Source organism: Quercus lobata, chromosome 12, assembly GCF_001633185.2.
Source record: "Quercus lobata isolate SW786 chromosome 12, ValleyOak3.0 Primary Assembly, whole genome shotgun sequence".
Taxonomy (NCBI): domain Eukaryota; kingdom Viridiplantae; phylum Streptophyta; class Magnoliopsida; order Fagales; family Fagaceae; genus Quercus; species Quercus lobata.
In genome coordinates, this window is record NC_044915.1 from 17,206,746 (window position 1) to 17,215,251 (window position 8,506).

Sequence of the window (8,506 nt, forward strand, 5' to 3'; positions counted from 1 at the left end):
GATATTTATTATTATTATTATTTGATATTTATTATTGTTATTTACTTATGGTCCATGGCATATGTCAATCATAAGCCCATTGCTTATAAAATATTGGATTGCAGAGGTTCCAATTATTTTCAATCTTAGTGGAATAAATTTTATCTTCTTTGATTCAATAAATTTCTTCTATATTGCCCCTCTGCTTGAGAAAAAGAAGGCCTCTTCAAATTGGGCCTCCTAGAAACTTTTTTAGGTCGACTTATGGGCACATTGAAATCGTCTCTTCTATACAGTCCCTGTGGGCCCTGAGAAACAGAAGGCCACTTCAGATTGGTCCATCTCAAATCTATAGGACTGTTTTGAGGAACTGTCTCAATGTTTGGACCACATTGGAGGCTGATGGTCCGAAAGTAATTTGGGTCTCAAATTAAATCATATTTTTATATATAACAAACATGGTTTTTTATTATTAATAATTAATAACTTAATAGTTATAATATAAACTCTGGTTCTCTTAAGTCTTAATAAAAGAAAGGAGACATTGTCACTAAGGTGCAAGACAGTAGGTGATTAAGAAAAATTGAAACTTTATAGGGTTGCAACCGTGTAGTTAAAGGTTGTAAATTCTTATTGAAAGAGCCTAGTACTCATTCTCCCTTGGATGACCGCTATAATTTCTACTTCGTGCTCTTTAAGGCATTTTGATTGAAGGATTTGTTTGTCATTACTCATTATTGTATCTAGAATGCACTGTTTTCTGCGTTTGTCCGTTTTATCTACCATTCGTTCCTCCACCATCAAGTCTTCACTTTCTTCCACCATTAAATCAAGAGATATGTTTTTTCCCCATAGTTTTTCTACATTATCTGGCATGGTCTTTTGCCAAATAATCTAGATGACACTTGTACTAGATGACAAAAGACATACTCCTCTAGAATTCTGGACACTTAGAGGGAATCAAGGCTCAGAGGAGAAATAATAATTGAATAACAGTTTTGATACAAGTTGAATAAAAGATAAAACATAATTGAATAACAGTATTGATACAAGTTGAATAAAAGATAAAACAACAGTATTTTGGTAAGAACATGGATGTGAAGATAGCAACTTGTAGAGACTCCAATTAAGGGGTTAATAATCCATTATTGTTGCGAAGATAACACCTTATAGAGACTCCAATTAAGGGGTTAAAACACATATAGACATAATTTAATCCAAAAGTTTAAGCTAGTGGGTTGACTAAAAAAGTTATAATAGGCCTTCGACCAAGTCACTTGTGGTTACACTTTGGCTAGTACCCCGTTTGAATGAAAGCCTTTTTCTTAACAATCCAAGTGTCATGCCTTACCATTACTAATAAAGTGCCTTTTACTCAACTATGGGTAGAGGAAACATGGGAGTCTTTCTTGCACAATTATGAGAGTCACTGTTAAGTCGGTGGCTTTATTTGGTCAATATTGCTTGACCATGTGTTGCTTGCTTGCTGTCAACAACAAAGACTAGTAAACCAAGTCCCATGTGGTTTAGGAATTGAACTAGCCAACCCTTACATGTATATATATATATTGAATGTTTTATTGCTTTGTCAATTGTGTTGTAGAGAGAAAGTGTAATGCTACAAGACTAGTGCAGATACAATAGGGTGCTCTATTATTTGTGTGAGAGAGTTAAGGGTGTATTTGGGAGAGTGCCTATGTGCTATTATTGTACTTTCCTTGTTTTATAGTGGAACTTTTTTTGTCGCTGTTGATGGATGTAGGTAATTGCCGAATTACGTAAATTCCTGTATTTATTTTTCTTTCACGTCTTTAATCTTGTGTAAGTGGGTTTATTTTCACATTTCACAACAATCACCAACAATAACTAGTAAAAACTTTACTCAACCATGTTTGAAATTGACATAGGACTTTTCCTCATTCTACTTGGTGGGATCCATTAACTAAGACTTGCTTAGTTGAACCATCAGCTCATATACCACTTGTTAGGAATTGAGGACTCCAATTGAATGGTTAATATGGCATATAAGAACATCATTTGATCCAAAAAGTTTGAATTAGTGAGTTTGGGCATAATTATGTTATATTGATCATTCATTCTTGTTATTTGTATTCATTGTGGAACTTTGCTACTTAACTAACCATACTATTCACATGTGAATATTCAAACAATTATAAACATCAAGTTATAACTGTCTTCTACTCAAGTTTTATCTCACAACTTAAGCTTACACAACCAATTTAGAGAAATATGAGATTATTTTTTTAGGAGTTTTACAAACACAAACTTCACCGCAATGAAATCTTCTAAATAACTTGTTGAAGTAAACCCCTCAAAACACTTTTGAATCGCTAGCTTCAATAGGTTTTAATGGCCATAGTAGGAGGAAGAACTAAGAAGAGCTCATACCCAAACGCTTATATCTCCTTCTATTGTGTCCCTTCTTTACTTATGTATATGTGTGCGGCTGTAAATTACTAAATTCTAGCACCTTAACCTTTAAAAGACTTGGGAGTATGATACAAAAAAAGTAAAAGCCTTATGTACCTGGATCAAATAAGGCCCAACAATTTCCACAAAAAATAAAATAAAATAAAATAAGGCCCAACAATGAGAATATGTCGGCCTACCTGGTTCAATTTTGGACCAATTTTTCAAAACCAAAGACCTTTATCAAACTGGAACCAAATATGTTTCTGAAAAAAAAAAAAAAAAACCTGGAACCAAATAAAAACCGATCCGTGATTTAAGAAAAAAAAAAATTCGTGGATTGAGATTATGGTCAATTCTTGTGGATTGACTTTTATAAATTGACATTATGATTACTAATATTAATAGATAGGATGTCCGAATTTAGAAATATACCCAAAACGTGAGTTCAATGCCCAAATATATGTAATATGTCAAGCCCAAATTATTTGTCTCATTTTTCCTGCTCCACTCTATATTCTAACTAATAAAAACTTGTCATATGTTCACTTGATAAATTAAATACTACCATTAATTAATAATGGTAGTATTAATAAGTCAATAAATGGTAATATTTAATTAATCAGGTGAATATGTGGTAAATTTTTATTGATAGAGTATAAAATGGAGTAAAAAAAGTAGGATATAAGATTTGGACTCGTAAGTTATTTATGTTTGACTTATACCGTCCTTTTATAAGCTTTTCCCCAAACAATCTCTTAATAGGAAAGCCATCCTACCTTCAATGGATCTAAATCTGTCAAAATCAAAGCTTATAAATTTCTTCACAGAGAAAACATTGCCAATATCTTTGCGTACCTCATAAGGAGTTAAGGTTATTAAATTACATGGTTGAAAATCTGCTCCTAATTAAACTGAAACAAAATCTTTCTTCTACAAATTGATCGAAGAATAATCAACAGTTTCTTAGCAATACGTTTTGATCTAATAAAAACTAAAAACGGTCATGCTACGTTTGAGGATTCCTTTTTCTCTCTACAGCAAATTTTTCACTATACATCACTGTTCACTAGACTTTGAGGTTGACATAATTTAGAGTAAACATTACGGCTTCTAGAAAAAAATTATCATTCACATTGGCATAATTGACATCTATATTTTTCAAAGAAATGTCTCCATATTTACCAACAGTTGATACCAATTGCCGACACAAACTCTCTATTACTATTTTTCATTAAAATTAATTTTAATGATGTATTTTCTGATACGCCATAAAGTATGGAGATTAAGTATAATTTATTATTTTAAAAAAATATTTTTATGTAATTTTCAAAATTTTAAGATTTTATTTATTTAATCTATATTTATATTTCTATATATAAAACCGAAGCCTCTGGAATTCCCATCATTTTTCATGTCACCACTATTTTATTTTTCTTTTTATTTTAGGTTTTATATCTTATATATTTATTATTTTTCTTCAACATGTAATTATCTTATTAAGTGTTATAATAGTTTAGTTTAAGTAAAACTCTATTAGATATATGTTTCAAGAGCTTGAAAATTCTATTTCAACTAAAATTCTATAACAAAAATTTCAACAAATATAAACCTCTGCTAAGCTCGAAACATTTCATACTCACTAAATTTTTCACAAAGAAAACACACACAGAAAGACTTTCTAGTCAACTTAGAGTCTTCATATGATACTTTTTTTTTTTTTTTTTTTTGATAGGAAAAGTCTGAATATGATACTGCATCCAAAATTAGTTTTTGGGAGCCTTTAAATTGGATGGAAACCTCTCAAACGATTGTAGAGTTTTAGTTTAGTTCAATTATCTTATCTTAGAATATGATAATTAATTAATGAAGGAAAATATATTGTCTCACTTATAAAAGTGCTTAAACTATATTTTTTTCTTCTTTATCATCAAGCTGTTTTTTATTTATGTAAGTGAGATTCCAAGTTCGAACACAAAATTTTCATTTTACAATATAAAAAAATTGTATTAATTAAGTTAGCTAGAATACACTTTCTTATGCTATCACGAATTTTTGTTTTCGATTAAGTCTGACCGATTCTTCTTTTGAAAAATTAACCATCAAAAAGTAAAAATTGACGCCGACTATGAACTCTATGTCAACATACATGTTGGCATAGTGCATATTCTAGATGCGGTTTTGACTGATCAATCGCTATTTAGTTATACATAGCACATGTTTATCCATTCATTTAAAATGATAATGATTCTTGCACTACTATTCCAATATTTTTCTTTACACGTTCATACTAGAGCTTCTTCATAGGTCTTAATAGTTGAGTTTTTGGAGTCAACAATACAAAGGGATCCATATATCTTGATTTATTAGAGGACTTGGTCTTTCATTTTTTGGCCTTAATCACGGAGATTATGACAATTGCTAAAGGACTAGACTTTTAGTGCTTGCTTGAATAAAGGAACTAAGACTAAGACTATATATTGATGACAATTTTGACACAAAAGCCACAGACCACTTGGTTCGTGTCAAGCTCTCATTGCTAAATTGGCTTTGCAAGGTTAAATTTTAACACAACTACCTACAAAATCCAAGTGTGCTTAATTGTCAGAGGATTTTGATCTTTGATTGATGTGTACTAATAAAAGGGAGCACGTGATTCTCACGCTGTCTGTACGCTTTAGCTGCCGCGATAAGAGAACTACTAGTGTGTCAATAATTAATAATTTCCACACGTGGAATTCTTCATTCACATGAGGAACTTTTTAAAGGAGAAAAGAATATTCCACGTATGAAATTATACTTTGGGGGAAAAAAAGTCTGCCGAAAAAATGACTCGGAGAAGAAAAGGTGGTGTCGGTCCCAAATCATTGATCCTCTTGTTCTTACCCTCTAACACAAACTACAAAAGAAACAGTAATAATCCCTTAACTCCCTTTTTTCGGTGCAACCATATAATGTAACTAGTACTACAAACAAAAGAAGCTAAGCTCTATAGGGGCGGAGGGAGGGGGGGTCGAGGGGGGGTGCTTGCCCCCCCCGGCTTTCTCAAAATTTCTCAAGCAGTAGTGGTGTAAAATGCAGTAAAAGTCCCCACTTGACAGTTGACACAAAAGACAATCTACTTTTTCTTGTTATTTATATTTATTAACTTGTCAACAATTGTCAGACAATTTTACATTCACATGGCAACACTTTTTTTACATAATGGGTCCCATCTAATAGTACTTTTTTTTGCACACTACTTTGCCAACTACGACTGAAAAAAAAAAAAATATATATATATATATATATATATATACTCTGAATTGGACTTTGAAAGAAAAATCTATGTTTATGTGTAATGTGCCTACTTTAGCGCCTCACTAGTTGGTTTCCAGCTTACAATTTTTTCCCTAGTTATTAACATTTTCAATATCAAACTTGAGTTTTTGCTATAAACTCGAATTTTAACGACATAAAAAAAGTAAAAATGTCTATATGAAATTTTAGAAGCATTCATGGCATTGAGTTGCATATAACCGAATAGAACTTCATAAGCATATTGCTATATTCTTAATATTTTTACATTGCTTTATTATTCCAATTTATTTTAAAGATCCAAATTACATGTTTAAATTATGTGTATTTAGTATCGATTAATTTATCTTAGATTAATTCTACCTTCAATATTGTCTTTTAATCTTGGCCCCCCTAACTTGAAATTCTAGCTCCGCCACTGAGCTCTATTTACCTATTAGCCCATAGGCCATATCACAAAGTACTTATAATTAATTTCAAGTAGACAAGGTTGTGGCCTGTGTGTTTTCTTGCCCCAAATATGATGTCACAGAATGTTTGGGGGAGAAAAGAATTATAGATTTACATGATAAATAATCACCTAAAATTTATTGCATTAGAGTTATATAGAAGAAGTTGCAATCTTAGAATTAGGTGTGTTTACCAAACTTCATAAATGGTAAAAATCGCATTAAAACCACCTACAAAATAGCATAACCGCATGGTGTAGTGCAGTTTGCGATTTTATAATAAGAAAATTATATTATACCGCATCCTCTCTATATATTAATATATTTATTTTTTTAATATTAAATATATTATTAATAGTTTAATAACCCTAGTTTTTAACCAAAAAAAAAAAAAAAAAAAGGTTTAATAACCCAAGCAAGTGTTGATTAGGAAAGTCAACTTAAAATAAATAAAAACTAATTCAATAGTTTAAAACTTCGCCCAAAACAAAGGGAAAAATTAGTTTTTGGTTGAGCAAGAAAAACCCAAAATTTGAAAAAATATCCGCTTCAAACCCCATCTTATACATTACTGTAGGGACACGATTTTTAACGACCCAAAGATAACATTGGGTTCGTATGTAATGGGCCCGAACAATATGATTTGTAGAGAGGGGGTTTGAAAGACTTGCCCTTGGTCGCCGGGTAACGGTCTGGTCCTGATTTTGTGAGCTCTTGCAGAGGTAGGTTTGGCCTGTATAGCTAAGCCTTACATCGATGTAGTTTGAAAGGTTTGACTCCTCAGACTAAGTCTGAGGAGCATCGCATTCTCACCATTCTTCCTCCTTTTTTTTAGGATTCCCTTTTCTCTCCGCTCTCTTTCCCTTTTATACTAGTATTTCCTTCCCGTTCTTCATCTACGTGTCAGTTTTTCCTTTTTTTGGGATAATTACTTGTCCTATCAATCCATACGTCAGAGTGGTTGGGGGTGGTTGGGGAAAGTTGAATAGCATGGTCTGGAGTATGGACTTGTCAGGTGCTGGGCTCCACATTACGGTGTTGGCAACTTTCTCCCCTGTACTACTCTTGTACTGAGTTTGTCTTTTATTTCAGGCGTTTCGTGAGGTGTTGAGTGTGAGATCGTTCTCGGCCACATCCTTGGGCCTTCGAGGAGCTTTCATTGCGTGTCCTCGGCGGTAGGGCTCCTCGGCTTGGGTTTTGGGCCCTTAACACAAAGTGGACTGGGTCCTCAGATTTCGGGCCCCACAATAGCCCCTTAAAATCTTGCTGCCCGATTTTTTAGTTGGGGAGGAGGGTTTTGGTGATGTTGGGCCCACTTCATAGCTCACTCAAATTCTGTACTCTACTAATATCTGTGTTTTTCCATTTTCATGTGAGACGTGTCAAATTAAGAGGCATTCCTTTATTCACCCACGCGGAGTCCTTTGACGTTTCAGTATTCAAGGCGCGCCTTCACGAGGATCATCAGATCCTACGGCTGCGAATGATGTGGGAAATTGAGCCAAGTCTGCCTTGTCCGTAGCATTCCTTGGAAAGCCGCACGTATTGAATGCCACCACCTTACCTTTTATATAAGTAGGATAGGAGGTTATTCTCCTTACATACAAACCCTTCGGCTCTCTTCAAAACCATAATCCTTCAGCTATAATCATAGTTTTCATATTCATTGTTATCCATCCTTTGTGCAATATGTTTGAGACACGGGCATGGGTAAGGGAACCACATCTGCCACAGAGGCGCCGGGTCCTTCCGAGACTCAAGGTGACGTGGTCTGGACAGGGGAGGCACAGATTCAAGATAATCTTCCATCTTGACAAGGGGGAAATGGTATTTCTCCCTTTTTCAGTCAAAATCCGAAGCAGGTACTGGTCGCACCAGATTCTTGGTGCATCAGGAGTAAGGTTTTCCGCCATCAGCGCCGTCTGCTTTATCGCAGGCGTGGTTACGTGGAGGCTCATCAACTTCCGGCTTCCTGCACCTTTTCTTCAACGGTGCTGGCCTCAAGTTGGATTCCCTGCGCCTTTTCTTCAGTAGCGCTAGCCCGAAGTTGGGCTCTCTGCACCTTTTCTTCAACGGTGCAAGCCCCAAGTTGGGCTCTTTTGCTGCCTGAGTTATAGGCATGTAAAAGTATTGAGGAATAGCTTCCTTAGACAAAATTTTGGAGCGGCAGCACATCTCTTCTCTGCACCTCTTCATCGGCTTTTTCTTCATTTTTTGTATTTTTTTCTTTCCGCTTATGTATTTAGCTTTAAGTGTAAGCTCATTCAAGCTTTTCATTGTACGTTGTACTGTTTCTTTGTGCTAATAAAAGATGAATTTGTTTCCCTTTAAATATTTTTCTTTTCTGCGGT